We start from the raw sequence: 15,008 nt of genomic DNA on the forward strand, positions 1-15,008 counted from the left end.
GTGAACAGGCTGCCCCTCCCCAGGCAGGTCGAGTCACCTGGCGGGCAAGATCACGTGACTCAGGGGCTGTGGGGCCGAGCAGTCCTGAAAACGGCTGTGGGCAAGTACCCCAAAATATGTATACGTCTAATGGAGAAAAGTGCAAGTTTAATCTATTCTTTAAAAAAGGGCCCTCTCCTTTCTTTCTCGTCTGAACCTCCAAATCACTCTCCACTGTCACCGTTTCCCGACTTGCCATGTGCTCAACCCCGTCTCGTTTCCGCCTCCCTTCCCCCACCCCTACATGGCTCTGTAAAAGGCACTGGGACTTCCCAACTTACCAGATCCCAAAACAGCGACCCCAGTTCTCTGTGGCTGGCTCTGCCATGTGTCAGTTCATACAGGGACCTCAGTTACTTCCCCAGTGTGCCCAAACAAACCCACTCTCACCAAGTAACTGCAACTTTTAATGCGGCAATAAGAAGGCGAGATGACACAGCGAACGCAATTGCATTTGATCCATTTCTCCCTCCCACTTCCCCCTTGTCTCAATTTGTTCTCCCCTCTCATCAGAAAGGGCTCCTGGCCCCTCTTTTAAAGCTTGGGGCCAGCTGACTCCCCGAGTCTGGTGTTCTCCAACCTTGAGGGGCTATCTCACAAGAGGGACTTCTCATCCCACATCGTTACCACTGGAAAAAATGTCACATTTTGGTTTCTTCTAGTACCTTCCGCCAGATGTCTGTCACTGTGTTCTGCCCAATCATTGCAAGCTCCTGAGGGAGAGAGGTGCTGGTTCCATGAACAAGGTGAATGTAGGTCCCCAGGTGACAGCTCAGGCTCCCCACGCTGGGATCTGGGAGCAGGCTCTCCCCATAAAGGTCAGCTATGAATTCAGCACACCTCAAACTGCTGGGAGAATTTAGAGCCCAAACCCACATTTACAAAAGGTATTTATTCTCTTGTTCTCGTTCAGCTTTGTTCTTTAGTAATACTCGCCATCCCTACGTGAACGGCAGCTCCAGCTCTCCAGTGTTTGGACCAGGTTCGTTTGCAATGTATCAGGAGATTCTGTTGGCTCTACCTTCGTATGTATCCAGACACCACTTTGTACTTCATCCATGACTCCTTTCCCGTCTAAATGCCCACTCGCCTGGGAGCACCAGAGTAACGCAAAACTCCTCATCTAGCCTTCCTGCCTCACCTCTCCTCCCTCAATCTGTCCTCATCATGTCAGCAGAGGATCCTTTTAAAATCAAAGTCAGGGTGTTGGACTCCTCTGCTCAAAACCTCAAAAGGCTTCCCGTGGCCTTCGAGAGTAAAAGACGCAGTCCTTATAATCGCCTCCAAGGGCCTACATCTGTGCTCCCCAGGTTTCTCTCTTCACTTAGTACACAGCTCTCCCTTCTTTACTCCATTCTAGCCACCCTGGCCAGCTTAGAAAATAGGAACAATAGCTAACATTTTTTGAGCACTTAATGTGTGTCAGGTGCTTCTCTTTACATTCATTTAATCCATTGAAATGGAGACCTTGAGAGGTTGTACAACTTGCTCAAAGTTATACATCTTATAAGCAGCAAAACTGGGAACTAAACTCAGTCAGGGACTGGCTGTAGTTACTCCCAACCATACAGTATAGATATATTGCCTTTGATACATAGTATTTTCATTATAGTTGCTTTTCTAGATATTAATCTACTTTTTTTCCTTTGACCTGAGTGTATATGTGTGTGTATATATACATATGTATATATATATGTATATATATAATATATTTACATATATTATATATATAAATATGTATGTATATAATTAAAAATTTCTTTGGTTTTCATTTTTAATTTTGGAATTTGAGTCTGGGTGGCATGATAGTCAATTTCTTTAAAATGATCTGGAGTTGCTTGAAAATGTATACGTATTCTATTTCAAGGACACAGGAGTTAACACATCTATTAGGTCTACCTTATTTTGATCTCTCCTATACTTTGATCTATAACTATTTGCAGGCTAGTTTCCATCTCTTCAATCTCATCACTTCTTTAAGCTCTTTTTCTGAGTTCAAGTTCTCTCTCATTTTCTTTATGAGTATGGAGAATGTCTGACATCTTCTTTCCTGGGATATTCTTTTGATATCTATTCTTCGTCACCTTTTGCTTATTCTGTTCCTTTTGGGGGAAAAGGGAATATGGAGGCAGAAAGGTTACAGATGGGATGTGGTGACCATTCAGCTCCCCGGCTGGTTCCTTTCTGCCCATCACTCATCTTCTGATGGTGGCGATTCCGTCCAGGCCGTCTGTTCACAATATCCGGGGCCCTGTAAAGGAAACGGGCTATCTGCAACAGCTGGCGTCTTCAATATGGGTTTCCGAATACACTCTCACCAAAGGGTGGGGAGCACATCCACACTCAGATTTTACATCATCTCCTGCAGACCACACGGGCAGCACGGCTCACAGCAAAGCTTATCCGTCTCTGCTGGTCCATCTGCTCTCTCTCTCTCAGCTGAATCCAGGCACCAACTGCAAGTGCGTTGTGTGGCTGTTTCCCCCTGGCCATTTCTCACTTTCTGATTCATTCTCTCTCCATCTGGAGGCTCCATGCAGAAAATACAGCCATTCCATGAAATGTCTCAATATTTCCATGCCCTTGTCATGTGAACTGAGGCCCTGCTGGGAGGCCAACATTTGTCATGGGCCCAGCCAAGCCCCTGGATCATCTGGCCACTCCTACCAGAAGATCTTTAAGTGTACTTTTCAAGGTGGTGACACTTTCTTTTAGGGAATTCTTTCTCGAGGCTTTCTTTCATGATGCCCTTGGAATTCACCTTTAGTCCAAAAACATTTGGTAGATATTCTTCATAACTTGTGGTACAGACTTAATGGTTGTTTCTTTGCTTAACATGAAGTTTTCTACTTATTTCAATCCTTTGTTTTCAATGGTTGCAGTGGTATGGAACAAAAAAAATCTTCTGTTTAAAAGTGGGATAAAAAAAACTTCCATGAAGGTCTATAGTCTAGGTATTTAGATAAACAATGCTATTTCTACAGTGTAATCAAATCGGGCCATTTAAAAAGATAAGCTAAAGTTTAATAGGTCATAAACAGAAGGTAAGGCAAGAAGGCACAGGGTTTAGTCTCAGGTTTGGTTAGGATTAAAGACTAAGACATATGCGGTCTGACAATTAAGTTCGTGAACTCGTTGCAATGAATGACGTTGCTAACCTTTTTTTAATACCAGAGGAATTATTCATTATGAATTTGTACCAACTGTACAAACAGTTAACCAAGTTTACTATTTGGAAGTGCTGGAAAGGCTGTGTGAAAAAGTTAGATGACCTGAATTTTTCACCAATTCATGGCTCTTGCATCACGACAATGCACCAGCTCACACGGCACTGTCTGTGAGGGAGTTTTTAGCCAGTAAACAAATAACAGCACTGGAACACCCTCCCTACTCACCTGATCTGGCCCCCAATGACTTCTTTCTTTACCCGACAATAAAGGAAATATTGAAAGGAAGACATTTTGATGACATTCAGGACATCAAGGGTAATATCATGACAGCTCTGATGGCCATTCCAGAAAGAGTTCCAAAATGGCTTTGAAGGGTGGGTTAGATGCTGGCATTGGTGCATAGCTTCCCAAGGGGAGTACTTCAAGTTACCAACTTTTTGTCATTTCTCTAAGGGGAAGACAAAAAGTTGAAGACACATAGTGATATTCAGCAATGAGGTATGTAGCCCTTTTTCCAGGATGAATTCGCGAACTTAATTGTTCGACTTCATAGTAAAAAGAATCAAAGCAGGATCAGTGGTGTGGGGAAACTGGAACCCTTGTGAACAGTTGGTGGGAATGTAAAATGACCTAACCACTGTGGAAAACAGTATGGAGGTTCCTCAAAAACTTTAAAATAGAACTACCACATGATCCAGCAATTCCACTTCTGGATATTTACCCAAAAGAACTGAAACCCAGGTCTTAAAGATATATTTGCAAAACCCATGTTCATGGCAGCATTATTCACAATAGGTAACATGTGGAAGCAATCCACGTATCCATTGACAGATGAATGGAGAAGCAAAATGCGGTACATACATACAATAGAATACAATTCAGTTTTGAAGAAGAAAATTCTGTCACATGTTATAACATAGATGAATATTGAGGACATTATGCTAGGTAAAACAAGCCAGTCACAAAACGATAAATACTGTATGATTCCACTTATATGAAGTACTTAGAGTAGTCAAATCAAAGGGACAAAGTGGAATGGTGGTTGCCAGGGGCTGGGGAGAGGGGAATGGGGATTTATGGTTTAATGAGTACTGAGTTTCGTTTTTCTAAGAAGAAAGAGTTCTAGAGATGGATGGTGGTGACGGCTGCACATTATGAATGCATTTAATACCTCTGAACTGTACACTTAAAAATGGTTAAGATGGTAAATTTTGTTATGTGTATTGTACCACAATAAAAAAAAGGCGAGGAAAAACCCCAATTGCATCAGTGGGCAAAATGAACTAATTTGGGCAATGGGCAGAAGTCAGGCACTTGAGAAACCAGCAAAGGTGAATACGAGGAGTTTCTACTCAGTTATAAGCTAAACGTATTTATGATGTGGCGCTACTTAAGTTTATGGCTATATGTACATGTACAGACACACGTTTTCTCAGCGGATACTAAGAATACCATTTCTACTGTGCAGAAGTCAGTAAAATTGTTTCTTCCCCTTAGAGAGATGACAAAAAGTTGGTAACTCTGACATTAAGTTACAGCCAATTTAGGAGATGGGGAAGGAAGAAAAGAACAGACATTCAGAAAGGTAGGGAGAAAGTCCTATTCTAACAGGGTCCCAAGGGCCAGTCATAAAGCAAGTGACAGACAAGTCATGGAGAAAGGATTGAAAAGAAAGGACCGTATTTCATTCCTGGAAATCTCCAGTAACAATTCTGTAAAATGAGTTGCTCTGAACTGGGCTGGACAGCAGAAGCTCCGAGGGCCTGAAGTGAGTCCGACTTACAGGGGAAGCGACAGTAGCATAATTAGGCTTGAGAAAGAGAACTAGGTCTGTGTTGTTTTTAAGCAACTCAGGAAGGCTCAAAGATGAGGTATAAGAGTATGAACCTTTCATCCCCCAACAGAAAGAAAACACACATACATACGCACAATTTGGTACCCAAAATACTATGAATAAACTTTCTTTTCAGACACATATGAAAACATGTACCAAAAAAAGGTCTCAGTACAGACCAAGAAGCAAAATTACACAGCTCCCATTCTTGACCTACATTTAGTTAAATTAGAAATGAATCACAAAAAGATAACAGAATAAAAACACTCCCTCCCCACTGCAAACTTTCTATTAAGAATTTTTAAAAGTCATCTAGGAGAAAAAAATCAAGTAAACTTACGAATCAAAATAAAATTACAAGTTCATAAGCTATTTAGAAATGAATAAGGGGGAACACTATAAAAGAAAACCTTTGGAATGTAATCGAGCAGTACTTAAAATGCATGTATTAGAAACCAAGAAAGACTAAAGGTAAATGAACTAAGTATACAACCTGAGACCTAGTATACAACCTAATGAATTCAAATAAAGTTGAAAGTTGGAATGAAGATCATTGCAGAATTACAGAAATAAACAGGCAACAAACAATAACAAATGCTTGAACCAAAAGCTGGTCCTTAGAATATTTCTTAAAATATTTCATAGAATGTTACCTCTTACAAAAAGAGGTAACGAAAATTTTCTGAATCAAGAAAAAATAATTATATAGAGATGCTGCAGAGATTTATAAAATAGCCTATGTAAAACTTTTACTAACGATCTAGACATGCATATCGAAGGAAAACATGAGTTACCAAAATTGCAAAGGAGTGAAAAACTTGGATCAACTAACCACAAGAGAAGCTAAAAAGACAATAAAAGCTTCAGCTCCTTACAAAAGCTTTTAGACACCAAAGGACTAAGAGTAAAGGAATAAGACTAGAATGAGTGAGTGCTCCTATCTCCATCAGCAACGAACAATCAGAAAATTATAAAGAAAGATACAATTTGCAAGACTGTTATGAAGACGAAGGAAACTGTAAAAACTTTACTGGTGGATATAATAGACAGACACCAACTGACGCACCATATTCAATGATGGAAAGATTCAGTATTATAAAGATGATCATTCTATCCAAAAAAAACTTTTAGTTCAATGCAATTCCAATAAAAAGCCTAAGGACTTGTCTCAGAATCTGGCAACCTGATTTTAAAATTCATGTGGAGGTGTGAATGACAAGAATCACTGAGACAATTTTGAAGATTATGAATAAAACTACAGTAATGAAAATATACTGGTTGCAGGAGTACGTCATAACTAATGCAACACAAAAGAGAGCCTAGAAACGTTATATTATAAAATGTATATAAAAATATAGTATTCTTAATACATCCTCAATATATAAAGGCACTCGGTGTATGACAGACATGGCACTGAAATCAAAATAGAAAGAATAAACTATTTAGTAATAGTGCTGACATGAATGGTTATGCATATGAAGAAGATAAATACGACCCCTCCCCCACAGCATACACAAAGTTAATTCTAAATGGATACAAATCTAAAAATGAGAAACAAAGAAAAGCTCTTATACATTGCTGGTATTAAAAATACAGTTACTTTGGAATGCAATTTGGCAATACCTAGAAAGTGAAATACCCATATTCATTCAATTTGACATTTCCATTCAGGATACACTGCTTATGAGACAGGAAGGATGTATTCTTTGGCACTGGTTTGTCACAGTTAAAGTGCAAAGAGTGATTATCAATAAGAAAAATGACTAAGTGTGTTATAAAAATGGATTAACTGTGGCATATTCAAACAATAGAATGCTTTACAAAAGCAATTAAGAGGAATTAACTACAAGGTTTAGTCAAACCTAAGATGACATCAATTATAAGGTACACCATTATTTTGTCATTAGTAAAGAAAATGTTACCAATTTTAAGACATCATCGATTTAAGAAGCATCCCAATTTCAGAGATGTAATATTGTGAAAAAATGGAGACACGAACACGTATCAACAGGACTATTTCTCAGAGATAGTACTGGGTGAAAACAGTAGGTTTTAAAATTATAGATATATGGATTTTTTGTTCTTAAAATTTAGAAACACAAAATAGTCTTATGCGTTTTTTTTAAATGCACATGTAAAATGAGGTTGAAAACATGCACGGGAATGATACACATAGTATCAGGATAGTTCTTACTAAAAATGGTGGGAGGAACGGAAAGAGGATGTAAGCTTCAGCCATACCTCTTAACATTTTATTTCTTACTAAAAACAAAAAATGGATGCAGCTTCTACATAGCACATATATACTAAAAGTGAGCATATCCTCCCCATGAAGGGACAGATGCAGATTCAATCACTCCACAGCATCTGTGTCACAATTATGGAATGTTTATTCGTAAAACACAATAAAAAAAACATTGCTCAACATTCCTGAGAGATTTTCTGCTCACTCACAGGGAGAGGAGAGAGAATGTGTGTGTGGGAGGTGAGTGAGTGAGAACTGAAACAAACATGGTGAAGCGTTAACATCTTTTTTCACTGGAGAATGAGATCATGATGCTCTACTATATTATTTCCAGGATGTCTGAAATATTTTTAACGCGAACCTTTTTAAAAATGAAACTTAAAAGGTACCACGTACAATTTCAAATGTGAGCTCTATCAAGATTTCAGGAAGTATCTCCTGCATTATATAAACTGTTTCATAGAAAAATACACACAGCTTTCCAATTCATTCTAGAAGGCCAGCAAAACTACCTATACCAATACTGGAATAAATATAATACAACAAACATTATAAGCCAATCGCACCACTCAACATGAATAGAGATACTTGGGAGTAAAGTGTTAGCTCGCTGGATCTACTACTAAGCTGGGCGAATCCTACCAACGCAAAGATGACCACATGAGAAATCTATTAGTTCATTACAGTAACAGATTTAAAAAAAATAAACTGCCATGTAAACATGGAACTCAACACACATTCCAGATTTTATTTTCAAATAACCCTGATTAGACAGAAATAGAAACTGTCTTAAACTGGATAAAAGACAGGATGCTTTCTATTTACTGTGTTCTGGTGGTGCCAACCAACACAATTAGAGCAGAAAAATATGTTATTAAATATCAGAACAATTAGAAATAATACTGGCAAAACTCTTTGCAGAGAGTGTTCTCTAATAAATCCAAGATAATTAACTGAAAAACTATTACAACTAATAACCATTCAGTAAAGTGACTAAAACACACCGTAGCAGGTATAACCAATTAGACAATAATGGAATAACACCAATATGAGCAATAATAAAATCCATAAAATGTTTTTTTAAAAGATGCAAGGCCTATTCTTATGAAGCAAGTAATAAAACTATATTGAAGGGCAGGCCTTTCAAAAACAATCTATCTCAGCGGGCAGACCCAATATTGTAAAGATGTTGGTATTTTGAGTAAGAGTAAATAACAAGAACAGCCAATAACAACATAGTAGTAGAATTAAAACTTAGGGAAAAATTTCAGACGAAATGTAAAAACATATTATATAGGCAGAGTAATTACATTAGATGGTGGTACAGGCATAGACAGAGACCAATGAAATATGAGTCCAAAAACAGATCCATGTAGATCAACACATTAGTTCATGAACCTGGGGCATTGCAAACCAATGGAGATAAACTATACAATAAACTGCTAAGAAAAGTAACTCTACACTTAGGAGAAAATTAAGTTAGACCACAATCACACACAAAATACAAAAATTGTCCCCAGATGGATTAAATGATTGAATGTAAAAAATAAGAGCAGAGTATTAGAAGAAAACAGGAAAACATTTTCAAAATCTTGTAGTAAACACAAAATCCAGAAGCCATCATGAAAAATACTGACAAATTTGAACTCACAAATGGGAAAAACTTCTGTATATATATAAAAAAAATCACTAGAAGATATCTTCCACGTATTTCACAAGCAAGAGAATAATGCCAGAATATGAAAAGCGCTGGTAGAAAAGATGGCAAACCCACTTTTAGCATATATGCTAGCCCAAACTGCAGTACCTTCAGCACAGTGTGGCTGAAGTCCACAACTCACCCCTTCTTACCCAAAGATAAACACAGTGATAAAAAGACAAATGAGAAAAATGGCCAAAGAATATGAGTAATTCATCGACTAGAAATAGCCAATCAAAATGAAAACATATGCAACAATGCTGTTTCGTTTGTAACTGGAGAAATGCAAATGAAAACAAGTAATTTTGTAACCACTGGATTGACAAGATTCAAGTTTTAGTTGGTGGACTTTTTGGAAAGCAATTTGGCAGAATTTGTAATTTAAAGGAACTCTACAGTTCTCTGTATAGGAGTCTACTCCTTACAGGAAATTTGGCTCCGCTGCATGAAAACATATGCAGGGATGATCCTTTACTGCACTGTTTGTGCAAGTGTAAGTAACCCCAACGCCCAGCACAGAGCAGTGACACAAGGCATGGTACCCCTGTACAACGGCTGCTATGCAGGGGTTACAGGGCGAGATCAACCCGCATGTGCTGGGAGCTGTACAGGGACATTAAGTAGAGGACAAAGGTGTAGAAAGGTATGCATGATTCTATTTACACGAAAACAAAAGATACATAGGTTATGTGTGAATGAGGAAGTGACAGGCTGAAGTCCTGATCTAGTGAACTGAAGGGTGATTTTCATGTTTTGCTCTGAATGTCTGTGTTGTTCTTACCTCCTTTTTAAATTTATTTGTAGTTAACTTTATTGGGGTAACATTGGTTAGTAACATTCTGTAACTATCAGGTATACATTGTAATTCAACGTCTGTATACTGTGTGCTCACCACTCGGAGTCTAGTTACCTAGTGACCGTCTGTTACCATATACTTGATCCCGGTACCCATTTCCCCCTCCTCTCACCCCCCTGCCCCTCTGGTAACCACCTTTCTGCTGTATGTATCCACCTCCTTTCTAGAGAAATTCAGGAAGTACCTGTGTCAATTTTTAAATTAAAAGAGTTTAACCGTTAATGTGAACATTGCCTGTTTATCTAAATGGAACGATACAACTCATTTCTAACAATTTCTGTTATGAACAGTTTGGGGCTTGAAGGCAATTGTTTCTTCAGAGCAAACTACTAAGTTAATCTTCTTAAGAGTTAACCGTAAGACTCCGTTTATAGTCCCTTTAACTGTATTACACACACTTCTAAAGTCATCATGTTAAGTTAGTAGTTTCGTATCTTCATTCTTCTGCTCTAAAAAGCCGTAACACCCTTAGCTCGCTTTGGAGTTCAAAGCCCTACACAATGTTCTCCTGAATTACTTCTGCAAGGAAATCTCCCCACTACCCAACCACAACTCAGAAAGTTCATTTTAGCCAAACCGGTCTCCTCAGTTCCCAGCTGGACATGTCTGGTATGCACCCAGCCCCCAAACACTTACGTACCATCTGAAAGGTGCTACGGCGGTGTTTCCACCTCCCCGGACTTTTATACATGATAAGTATAGGCACCCAAGGGGCTTAATGCAGAGACTACAGTGAACCCAGCGCAACTCATTTGCGCAAGAATTTACATTACGTAAAATAGATATTTACATTTTTATCCATCACTTTCCAAGATCTCAGTCTGAAGCATTTTATATTCTTTCAATAAATAGCAAGCCGTTTTAAGTGATTCGAATTCTAGTCCTTTGCAACGGTGTATTATTTAAGGCCATCAACTCTGATTCTACTGTGGGACCTTTGGGCAAGTTTCTTTATTTGTAAAATGTTGATAATACACGTTTCTCACAGTGGGAGGTAATGGAGGGAAAAGAGGCAAGAGCATCCAACAAAATGTGACCGATATCACGTTCATCCTTTTGACTAGGAGATCCCAACACAATTTGAGGATTGTTATCACTTATTCTTTAAAATGTATTATTTATTCAATCAATGTTGATTTAATGATTATTTGAGGTGAGTTCAGAAAGAGTATGGCTTTGGAGTAAAAGAGATTTGATCAAACCTTCAGCCACTTTAGAGATGAGGAACCTGGAGTAAAACAGAATGTCTGCCGTTGGTTCCCTCACCTGTCAAAGGGCATGTCATCACTTAGCTACAGGGAGGCCAGCATGAGATGATAATGGAAAGCTTTTAAGAAGGATTCTGGCACAGTAAATCATGTTCCTTCATCTTCAATCCAACACTTCTCCAGGTCTGTTATTTATCTATGTTGTAATACTGTATGGCTAATTGGGATTTATTCAACAACTGTTTTTGAGTACTACTGTGTGCAGTAGGCAGAGTGGTGAGTGCTAAACTAGTAAACAAAAACAAGCACCATCTCTGCCTTCGTGTAGTTTACTATGTTCCACGCAGTGGGACCGGGCTAAGTGCTATGGATATAGGTAAGCTAGGAGGGCACAGAGCAGTTGGGTTTGTCCTGTTCACAGAAAAGCAAGAAAGGCTTCCTTAGGGAAAATTCTCCCTTGTAGTGCGAGTAGGAAACTAGACATAGCAGAAGGAAGAGTGCTCCAGGTATGGATTATAAAATATGCGTTATCTTTTGAATGTCTATAGACCTTTGTATGCACCAATAGCTTATACCTCTGGCAACTAGGTACAAGGGACTAAAAGAATAGTGTAGCTGGCACAGACTATGAAGAAAAGATAGGCTAGACACGAGTGACCAAAGATGCAGGGCTTTGCAGGCACTTTATCCCAGAAGCAACGGTAAACTGTTGAAGGGCTGTAGGGTTCATACTGTTTGGTGTCGCTGCTGCTGCTGGAGGTAGATGGGATCACTGTATTTCACAAGTCTAGCTACACTGTGAACGTGAACGTGAGGCCAGTGTGGAGGCGAAAATGTGATGAGAACTTAAAAGTAGATTATATTGGTGAAAAAAAGTAGAACACTTCCAGAGATAATAAAGAGGTAAATTCAACAGGATTTGGTGACAGACTGGATGTGGGGGTGAGAGGAGGAGTTGGGGCAGTTTCTAGATTTCTGATTCGTATTACTAGTTCTGTTTTCAGATACATGAAGATGACAAGATTTATATATTCAGTTTGGGACATGTTGAGTCTAAAGTATTTTTTAAAATTAAAAGTCAGATCTTGCGACTCTTCTAGCCAAAGTCCTACAATAGATTCCCATCAAACTCTGAAAAAAACTCCCAAGAAGTACATGGGTATATTCTGGCTTCTTGCTACCTTCTGACTTTTTTCCTACCCCTTTATCTCTTGGTCACTTTCACTCCAGAAAATCCCCTTCCTGAAATCCCTGATGTACTCCAAGTTCGTTCTTCCCTAAGGACTTCTGTACTTGCTCTTCCTTCTGTCTGCAATATTAGATTGGTGCAAAAGTAACTGCGGTTTTTCATTGTTGAAATTTGCCGTTTGATATTGGAATACATTCTTAAATAAATGTGGTTATGTTATACATCATTTTAATGCGCATTTCTCGCTGTTTGTGTTTTTGCTAATGACTTGTTACTTGCTGTTTATTTTATATTTTAGACTATGTAAATGATGTTAGACAAAAAGCAAATTCGAGCGATTCTCTTGAGTTCAAAATGGGTCGTAAAGCAGCGGAGACAACTTGCAACATCAACAACACATTTGGCCCAGGAACTGCTAACGAACGTACAGTGCAGCGGTGGGTCAAGAAGTTTTATGAAGGAAACGAGAGCCTTGAAGATGAGGAGCGCAGTGGCCGGCCATCGGAAGTTGACAATGACCAACTGAGAGCAACCATCGAAGCTGATCCTCCTACAACTACGCGAGAAGTTGCCGAAGAACTCAATGTCGACCATTCTATGGTCATTCAGCATTTGAAGCAAATTGCAAAGGTGAAAAAGCTCGGTTAAGTGGGTCCCTCATGAGCTCACTGCATATCAAAAATATCATCATTTTGAAGTGTTATTCTCTTATTCCACACAACAACGAACCATTTCTCGATCGGATTGTGATGTGCGATGAAAGTGGATTTTATATGACAACCAGCGACGACCAGTTCAATGTTTGGACCCAGAAGAAGCTCCAAAGCACTTCCCAAAGCCAAACTTGCACCAAAAATAAATTACTGTCACTGTTTCATGGTTTGCTGCCAGTCTGATCCACTACAGCTTTCTGAATCCTGGCGAAACCACTGCATCTGAGAAGTATGCTCAGCAAAGCAATGAGATGCACTGAAAACTGCAACGGCTTTGGTCAACAGAAAGGGCCCAATTCTTCTCCACGACAACACACTACCGCACGTCGCACAACCAACCAACGCTTCAAACGTTGAATGAATTGGGCTGCGAAGTTTTGCCTTATCCACCATATTCACCTGACCTCTCGCCGACTACCACTTTTTCAAGCATCTCGATAACTTTTTGCAGGGAAAACACTTCCACAACCAGCAGGATGCAGAAAACGCTTTCCAAGAGTTCGTCGAATCCCAAAGCATGGATTTTTATGCTACAGGAACAAACAAACTTGTTTCTTGTTGGCAAAAATATGTTGATTGTAATGGTTCCTATTTTGATTAATAAAGATGTGTTTGTGCCTAGTTATAATGATTAAAATTCATGGTCCAAAACTGCAATTACTTTTGCACCAACCTAATATATTTTCCCCAGGTATTCACATGGCTTGATCCCTCACTTCATGGAAGTCCATACTCAGATATTATCTTCTTAAAGAACCTTCTTTGGCTGTCCTACATAAAATAGCCTGCCTGCTGAGAGGCTGGGCTAGAAAGACTGAATGAAATCTCCTGTCATCTTGCTGTGCTAAAAGTATGTCTGTCACATAATCCACATCTTACCCTAAAGATTTTTGAAATGTGTGGACTAAGTCTAACTAAGGTAGCAACCGAAGTCCAACTCCATGGACTGAGGTGATCAATCCCTATAATGCCTAACAGAAAATAGGACAAATGCTCTCTTGGGGGGAAAATCACACCAACTTCAATCCTTCATTCCTTTTATACACAGTCCTGCATAAAAAAGTTACAAACCCTACAAAGAGGAAGAAAGAAATATGACTAGTAAAGAAAAAATGTGATAATCAAGAAATAAAAGAATTAGGTAACAGAATCAAATCCACAGATGATTCAGATGTTGGAGTTAGTCAGAATGTGGAAAAAAAAAAAAGGACATGGGACACAAACAGTCTATTTATAAATGACGCATCAGAAGCAACAGAGTAGAAGTAATATGTGAAAAGGTTAACGCCAAGAATTTTTCAAACCTGATGGAATACATCAACCCACACATTCAAGAGCTCAGTAAACTCCAAGCAAGATAAATAAAATGAATCATAAATAGGTTCATCATAAATAGGTTCATAACTGCTAAAAACAAAGATAAATAGAAAATCTTAAAAGCACCAGAAGACACATTATTTACAAACAGCAAAAAGGTTTTCAGTTGACTTCACAACAGAAAATATGGAAACCAGAAGATAATGGAATGCCAACTTTTAAGTTGCCAAATAAAACTGCCAACCTAGAATTTCAAAGCCAATGAAAATACCCTTCAAAAATGAAGGTGTGATAAAGACCTTTCAAACAAACAAAAACTAACTGAGTTAATTGCCACCAGGCCTGCACTGTAAGTAATACTAAAAGTTCTTCATGCTGAAGGAAAATAAATGAAGATGGAAGCATGAAATTATCAAAAAGAAAAAGAGCAAAGAAAAGAGAAACTATACGGGTAAACAAGAACATTCACTATTTAAAGCAATAATACCGTGGCATGTATAACCACAAAATATATACTATAGCACAATGAGTAGAGAGGCAGTAAATGAAATTGGACTGTTTTAAAATTCCTGCACGTTCATGACGTGGTAAAAGCATTACTATAACACAGGCTATAATAAGCCAAACATAGAATAACCACTAAAAAAATGCAATTAGGCATGAGTAAAAAGCCAATAGAATAGAGAAAATAGAATAGTTAAGAACCATTTTATTGAGCTAAAAGAAAGTAGGAGAAGG

Source organism: Rhinolophus ferrumequinum, chromosome 4 (assembly GCF_004115265.2).
Source record: "Rhinolophus ferrumequinum isolate MPI-CBG mRhiFer1 chromosome 4, mRhiFer1_v1.p, whole genome shotgun sequence".
In the NCBI taxonomy this organism is placed as follows: Eukaryota; Metazoa; Chordata; class Mammalia; order Chiroptera; family Rhinolophidae; genus Rhinolophus; species Rhinolophus ferrumequinum.